Consider the following 8,815-nt stretch of genomic DNA (forward strand, 5'->3'; position numbering starts at 1 on the left):
TCCCTCCATCGCCATCCGGCTGCTTTCTGCCGTAACGAGGTGCAATCAGCACGCAATGCTGACCAACACACACACACACACACACACACACACACACACACACACACACACACACACAAACATACAAGAACACACACACACACACACACTCTGAGACTGGTTGAAAGATGAAGTGAGACTATGATTGCTGAAGAGTTACAGAGTGTTGACTTGTGTTGTGTGTGTGTGTGTGTGTGTGTGTGTGTGCGTGCGTGCGTGCGTGCGTGCGTGCGTGCATGCGTGCGTTGACCTCATACTGCCATGATGTCACATCCACAACAGTTGCATTAACAGCAGCAGCAGTCTTCATGTCCACAGACATTCAAGTTTCTAACTTTTTTGCAAGAAAGTGAACTCAAAGAAAATCACATTTTCTAGTTTTCTTATCTATTCATTTTCACTCAATTTAGTACACACTGAATGACATGAATTCAGGGTTGTGACTACTGAGGTCATGTCTTCCATATTTTTGTGTTGGCTTTTAGAAGTCTGACAAACAATTCAAGGTTGATATTAAATAAGCTGATTCCAGTATTCTTTAGACTAAACATATTCAAATGTAACAACTTTTAGGACAACTTAAAAACAAATAAATGTAAAACACCTGTTGTTTTAAGACTCCATGGGCTCCGTAGGATTAAGAAAACACTGTGCAGAGGGCTTTTAAACTAAATCTAATCGTCATGTCATGTAATAACATGCAGGCAGATGATGTTAAAGGTTATTTTATAGACCTGCAGGAAACATAAACAGTCAGCTAACATCCACAACAACAGGTTAACTTTATTTTAAACAGCTGGAACACAGCAGTTGATGTCTAATAACAAACACACTGTGAATGACAATGATGAACATTGTCATTTCTTACGTTTTAAAAATCCTTCTACGTTCTGTTGTTTCTGTCAGCTAATCATAGTAAACGTTAGTACTTTCTAATGGGGCAAACAGTGTTGGGCAGTCACAAATTAATAAAGAGTAGTGTGATAAATAAATTAGGGCTTACGTCCTCAGCCTGACGCTTCTCTGCCTAACATAACAAATGGGGATCATGAGATAGCAGCATTTTGTTTAGCTGTTGCATGAACCTTGTTGCAGTAAATATGGAAACAGTTCTGACTATGAACACAAACACATTGAAGAGTTTCAGCACCATAAAAAGTGTAATCTGCATTTGTTGAAGTTTCAGTGTCAGCGGATATTTGTGCTCTGATTTATTAATGAATAAATATTAATTAACTTTTTATAGTGTTTTTTTTTTACGTAGTCCAGTTATCTCACACCTGATGTGCATGCGTGCGTGTGTGTTTGAGATCTGCGCACACACACACACACACACACACACACACACACACACACACACACACACACACACAATGGCCAATAAAACATGAATGACACCCAAGTGAAGGACTTCAGTCAGATCAGACACACTGTTTAAAGTCATTATTTGTTTCTGTCTGATTCAACAGGACTAAAGGAGACATGAAGAAGAGCATCTTTCACCAGAGGGAGACAAACTCCACCAGCTCATAAGGTCTGCTCTGTCTCATTCATCCTCTTTACAGAGACTAGTTTGCTTCCACTTTTTGAAATGTGAAAAAAAAAGTTGAGTATGTTTTTAAAATATGTCAAATCTGGACTATAAAGTGTCCCTACTTTACAAAACTGTCTCCACTATTTAAAAATGCCTTCACCTTCTAAAGATGCCCCCGCTTTCTCAAACAATGTCTTCATCTTCAAAAAATGTCCTTACTTTAAAATGATGTCTGTACTCTTTGAAAAGTCCTCACTTAGCAAAAATCTCCACACTTTACAAAAAAGGTCCACACTTTCCCAAAAAAGTGTCTTCACTTTCTAAAAATGACACCACTTTTCAAAAAACTTCCTCACTTTCAAAAACACTTCCCCACTTTGCAACAATGTCCTCACTTTCAGTTTTCATTTACTTTAGAAAAGACGTCCCCACAGTTTCTCTCATTGCATGCTGTGTTTGGTTCCTAATAGTTTAGAAATAAGCTGCACTTTTCTCAAAATAACTACATTTACTACAATAATTACACTCTAAATAGCATTATTACAGGTGTGTATTGAGATGTAAAATTTAGTTTTATCTTGGTTGTAGTGAAAACTGAAGGAAATCAAAGGTCTATTTCCTGACAGTATTAGCGCGAGTGAATCAGAAAGTCCACAGAAATCCTTTGAAACTGTAATTAAATCCAGCCGGCTTGCATCCAAACTTGTGACCGTGAGATGCTGGTCACAAGTTTGCAGATATCATTTTGTGTGTGAGTTTGGTAAGAAGCTGCAGGCTTGTGGAGGATTGTGAGATGCCATATTTTTAGGAAAGACGAAGTGAGCACTCAGAGCCTCACAAGCCTTATTTTTTTTTACTTAAAAACATTTATTTCTCCTCTACAGCTTTTTTGTATACACATATTCATATTCAGTTTATTTATCATGGCGTATAACTAAATAAAATTCACTCAGTTTTATTGTATCACTTGACTCTATAAACTGAATATAAATTGTGTCCATTATCATTTTTACTTCCTGTCTCCTTTGGGTTGCCAGATCTGTCTCTGTCCACCTCACTGTCACATGGCTCACAGCATGGTTTCTGTGATTGCTGTTGGCTGTCCACGCACACAATGTGTTTTTACTCCTGCTAAAGATTTATTTCAGATCTTCTCTCTCGGTTCCTGCTGTGTCATTCAGACGTCACACTGACAGAAAAAACATAAAACTGTTTTCCTCACGAGGAACTTGAGTTCCACTGAGAGTCAGAAACAAAATAAAACCTTCCTTCAGCAATTTGTGGAGCAGCGGAATGTCTGAATCGACTCACAGAGAATCTGAAATATTCCCTGACGTGTTCGTGGTTTTACACACTCACTTTGTTTTTAGAGACACAAGTGAGTCCGACCTATTTACACGGAGGCAGACCTTATGGCCGTGTCATAAAGAACAATAAAATATCTGTAATATAAAACGAACAGAGCTAAACATGCTGAGCAGCAACTTATAAACAAATTGACTAAAGCTTGTTAGTGTTGTCATCAGAATTGGGTGTTTAATGCATAGACTGTTAATATTTACAGTCTATGGTTTAATGCATTGGTGGAATGTTACTAAGCAGGGGCGGAGTCAGACATTGTAAACATTCGGGGGGGCATGCTCCATTCACGGCAGCTATGTGCACTATTTTTAAAGCCATTTTATAATAGAATGCTTAAACATCTGTAAATCATTTGGTAAGTTGCCAAGTAAAATAATCATCCTGTAGCCCACATCTTTGTATTTAATTGTTCTCCAACTGTCTTGAAACCTTTATTTAGTCAAGTTCACAGAATGAACGGCGATATTTTCCCAGTAATGGAACTTTTGGTCCATTGATTTGCCGGTCCAGTCAGAGAGACTGAGGTGAAATGACACAAAGTTGAAGTTATTTTAAACCCTAAATGATTATGGACTTTTGAGAAAACATTCAAGGCTGGAGCCCCAGAAGCAACCTCCTCGCTCCGCCCCTGTAACTAAGTACTTTTACTCAAGTAGAAATTTAAGGTACTAGTACTTTACTTGAGTATTTCCATTTTATGTTTTTTTTATACTTTCACTCCACATTATTCCACTACAGTTATCTGAAAGCTATAATTACTTCTCAGATTACAATTTTTCATACCCTCTCCTGTCCAGTGAAAACCCTATATATCCAAATGTTGTGATTTTGAATGTGATTGAAAAAATAAGAAAATCCTACTTCTTTTTAAGATAAATAAACTCTTCGAAAAGCCTCTTGGATCAGCTGGAAAATGCATCGTCACAAAGCTGAAAACAGGGCTGTTTTTCTGACACCATGAAAAGTTGACTTTTAGAGATACGTGGTTCTCACAGGACAGCGACGCTACAAACATGTGATGATCTTACAGAATATGATGCATTGCTGTAGATTAGACTACCCAACAGTATATACAGGAGTTAAAATGAGCACAACCTTAAACATCCACAGCAGTAAAATGCAACATACACATTAATGCAGCAGTAAAATCCATCCAGAAGTACCATGCATAATAGTAAAAGACAGACAGAGAACACTTTACTGTACAGTGAGTACTTTTACTTTTCATACTTTTAGTATTAAGTAAGGTTTTGAATGCAGGACTTTAACATGTAGTGGAGTATTTTCACAGTGTGGTATTAGTCATTTTACTTGAGTAAAGGGTCTGAATACTTCTTCCACTACTGCACAGTTGTGTTACTCAGCAGGAGTAACATATGTGCAGAACTCGATGACAATGACATTTAAATAGACGTGGTCACATTTTCCACATTTTGACTGAGGTGAAGGAATGAAGTAATGTTGAGCATTCAGCTGGGCATTAAACACACAGAGAGCAGCAGAGGAAACTAAAACCAGGATATAGCCGTAAATTCAACATGTGACAGAAAAAGCCAAGTCAAATGACACAAATTTATCTGTTTACAGTTTTTTTTTCGATTGCTAAACGACAGTGGGCACAACTGGAGTTACATGTGCAAAACTCTAACTACAGTCTGCACAGCAGCAGTTCATGTGGACCAAACTCTAGTTCGTTTTTCATTGCTTGAACACAGTTTTCAAAACTCTACACACTTTTCCCATGACTTTAACCACAACCTGCACAACACTGTGGATCTACAGCACTTTGTTCAAATGCTAACACACTGCTGTCAAAACTGTTAACCACACATTCAAAACAGAATAGATTTCAGTCTGGTGCCTATCAAACACTGCTGATTGCAATTTTAACTGAAAGCCTAAACAGGTGTCTTGTTTTAGACTAGTTAGTGAACATATACAGTGTTTATACAGAGAAAGCTCAGAAAGCCTTTTTTTTGTATACAAACACCAAATAAGAATAAAACAATTATACACTGTACCGTTTGAGAGAAACAAGTAAAAGAGCAGAGATACCAATATGTCCAGGTGTCTGAGGTTACATACATAGCTATAACAAAATGTGAAAAACTTTTTATCCTTCCACTCCTGTCATTTTATATTTGTGACTTAATTTTATCCCCTGGTGTTTTATTAGCAATAAGCCTGGTCAGATGCATTTGTGTGTGTGTGTGTGTGTGTGTGTGTGTGTGTGTGTGTGTGTGTGTGTGTGTGTGTGTGTGTGTGTGTGTGTGTGTTCTTGTTTAACTATATTCGTGGGGTCCAAAAACCAGGAGTCCAGTGTACTTGTGGGGTCCCGACAGCCTTGTGGGGCCAAAATGCTGGACCCCCCAAGGTCAAAGGTCTGTCTGAGGGTTAAGACTTGGTTTTAGGATTAGGGTTAAAATTAGGTTATGGTTAGGGTGAGGGTAAGGGTTAAGGTTAGGCATTTAGTGGTGATGGTTAAGGTTAGGGTAAGGGGCTAGGGAATGCATTATGTCAATGACAGGTCCCCACAAAGATAGTGCCACGCACTATGTGTGTGTGTGTGTGTGTGTGTGTGTGTGTGTGTGTGTGTGTGTGTGTGTGTGTGTGTGTGTGTGTGTGTGTGTGAGAGTATGTATCTGTCTGTCGGCAGCTAATCTCGCTATTACTGGACCCATCAGTGTCATATTTTTTGTGATCAAGGACCTTTAGTGGTTGCTGTGATTCACAATTTTTGGAAAAACGACTTTATTGACTGCTCTGTTTTATACCATCATTAACTACTGACTCCTTACTCACCGGAAAAAGTGATTCACAACCATTTCAGTAGCACGAGGCAATTCCGGTGTTGTGCCAAAAATCTCCCCCCTTCTGGAATCTTTTATTGGTTGAATTCAACTGCAACATCCGCTGAAAAGACCGCACACCCTTACTGGTCTCTGTACCCGGCTCACAGTTACCTTTTGTCGGCTAAATTTAACTATAAAAGACCACTAAACGCAAAGGTGCGGGGGGATTTTCATCACAACACCGGAAATCGGCTAGGCTAAAAACAAGCCTTTCCTAGTCTGTTACAGGCCACATTTTGGCTTTTGTTGTGGCTTCAAAACTGACAACCATTTTTAACCGGAGCATCTGCTGATTAATTCCATACCCGATATGTTATGATCCACTAAAGTTAGGCATGATACGAGGCATGATACGAGATGAATAAATCCCCATTTTTGTTCACATCTTTACCACTGTCATGACTGTAAGTTGCTCACCAAAGTTATTACAGTTCACCCTAAAGGGGAAATGAATTTCTGTACTAGATTTGATGGCAATCCATCTAATAGTTGGCAAGACATTTCACTTAAAAACCACAAATGTAAACCTGATGGTGGCACCACAGGAAAAGTCAGAGGATCTCTAACATCATTAGGATTCCTCCTCTGGGTGCTATGAATCTCTGCTTTCCAAATGTCATGGCATTACATCCAATAGTTGGTGAGATATTTCAGTCTGAACAAAAATGGTGGACCGTCCAAATCTGACCGAACGATCAACATTGCCATCCATTGAGATGTTGCTCAAAGAAGGTTCAGTATTTTATGTAGTTCACTAGTAGATGGATAATAAAGTTTGTGCAGGACCCTAACCCTTTATGTAAAAACACATTGTCATTGTATTGCAATTTATATATACACATAAGTATAATCCAAAATACCAGATTTTACCTTCATTATAACACAACATCAGTCTGTCTGTCTCTAACCACCAGCTGTGCTCTGTTCATTAACCTGCTAACCAGCTTCCACATGGCTCCTGTTAAACCACACACACACACACACACACACACACACACACAGTGGCACGTGAAAAGACAAGAGACTGAATAAAGAATGGAGATGGAAATGTATCTGTTTTATTTTCAGCAGTGTCACATGAAACTTTGCATCTCCTAAATGTGTGAGTTGGTTGTATTTCAGAAAATATTTTTGTATTTTGAGTTGATTTGGGGTTTATTTCTGGTGCAAAAATGTGTTTAACAATCAGCTGTCTGCAGTTGGAGGTTTACTGAGGCACAACACAAACATAGTGTGGTCCACCTGGCCTGCAAAGAGGGAACATTAAAGGCCCACTTCCTGTCGGTTTCACGACCCCTCAGGTTCCAGTTCAGCTCTGGTTCTTGCCCATTAGACCCACATGAGCCTCATTAGCCACATCTGATCAGAGCAGCAGCAGGCGGACATGTGAGGTGTGTAAGCGGTCATGAGACTCAATGTGGACTTTCAATTAAAACAGAACCGCCTGACGAGCTGCTGCCCATTAAACCGCCCAAATCTCAGCTCTGATTGGCTGCATCCAGAGTCTGAATCTGGAGTGAACAAGGTTTAAGTAGACAAATTTAACTTACGTAACTGATGTGAACGTGCTTCAGTTGAAGCTACAGGTTTATTCTGGGTGAAACAACTTTGATTTGTTAACTTGCTAAGTGAATAGGCAGCTATAGATACTTGGCACATTTTCAGTCGGGGAATGTAATTAAGTACATTTACTGTATGGTACAAATCTGAGGTGCTCGTACTTTACTTGAGTATTTCTTTTATACAACTTTATGCTTCTATCCCTCTACAATTCAGAGCTAAACATTGTACTTTTTACCGCATTTGTCTATTGCTGTAGATTAAACTTCCCAACAGTATATAAGGGAGTGCAAATTAGCACAACCTTAAAACTCTACAGCGGTAAAACGCAATATAAACAATAATGCAACAGTGATATTAATCCAAAAACATAATATATAATAGTAAAACACTGTCAGGGAACATTTTACTGCATACTGATTTTTCATTTATTTATTTATGAGGCCAATGCTCATTAATCAACAGTACTGTAATTTGCCAGTGTTAGCAAGCCGGCTAATTTTCAACTGTAGTCCTTTGGTGAGATGTTTGGCGGTGGTGATGGCGCAGTGGATATGACACATTCCTTTGTTGTGGGAGATCTGGGTTCAATTCCCACTGTGGTACATCAACCAATGTGTCCCTGACACTTAACCCATAGTTGCTCCAGAGGCGTGTGGCCTCTGACATATGTAGTGATTGTAAGTCGCTTTGCATAAAAGTGTCAGCTCAATGACATGTAATGTAATGTTTTGCGAACAGAACAACAGGAAACAGCAAGGCATTAGTACAGTAATACATCAACAGTTTCCACATTCAGTACATAGTAGCCATGCGAGCAGGCAATACGAAGCAACAAAACACAGCCAAGCAATACTGATTATAGCCACATGACACATGCAAACATGCAGAGCAACAATAAGCACTGAAACATAAATAAAATACAACAATCATGATGGAGATCTTGATAAAATGTTAAAAGACGCAGTACAAGTTAGTAAAATAATGATTTGACATGACAGACACATAAGCCTTGCAGCACAGAGTTGTAGGACACAACTTTAGAAGAGCATACCAAATTGTTAAAGGGGCTGTACTTGAAATACTGAAAGAAATTCAGACTAGGCAGGGATTGCCTCCACACGACTCTCACCAGAGTTTGATTGACATTCAGGCTGTGGTCGAAGAGTCAAAACAATTTTGTCCTATGTCTTTTCCTAACCACAATTCCTCAACCTCAATGGAAAAAAATATCATGAGGTCAAGAAAAGATGTGAGAAGAACTGTCTTAGGATTTAGGAAAAGATAACCGCTGTGCTCAGAGAATCCGACTGCACTTACACTCGGCTACGTAATTATGCGACAGCAGTTGTTATTGCCGTGGGTCTGGCGTGGTGAAACTACCATGTTCCGAAGATGGACTACTTAAAGTGCATCTAGATACTTCACCCTGTGCATTCTTATATAGCCTGTTTGATGCAGGCTATAT

General features: G+C 39.0%; 1 long non-coding RNA gene across 1 annotated transcript in view; it reads left to right on the forward strand.

Moving 5' to 3' along the window:
* Positions 1–349, forward strand: part of LOC116047836 — a 20,924-nt gene extending 20,575 nt beyond the window's left edge. Inside the window, exon 3 of the long non-coding RNA XR_004104487.1 lies at positions 337–349. This is a non-coding gene — a long non-coding RNA (uncharacterized LOC116047836). The remainder of the gene's footprint in view (positions 1–336) is intronic.
* The last annotated feature ends 8,466 nt before the right edge of the window (positions 350–8,815 follow it).

The sequence above is a fragment of the Sander lucioperca genome, chromosome 16 (assembly GCF_008315115.2).
Source record: "Sander lucioperca isolate FBNREF2018 chromosome 16, SLUC_FBN_1.2, whole genome shotgun sequence".
NCBI classification, from domain to species: domain Eukaryota; kingdom Metazoa; phylum Chordata; class Actinopteri; order Perciformes; family Percidae; genus Sander; species Sander lucioperca.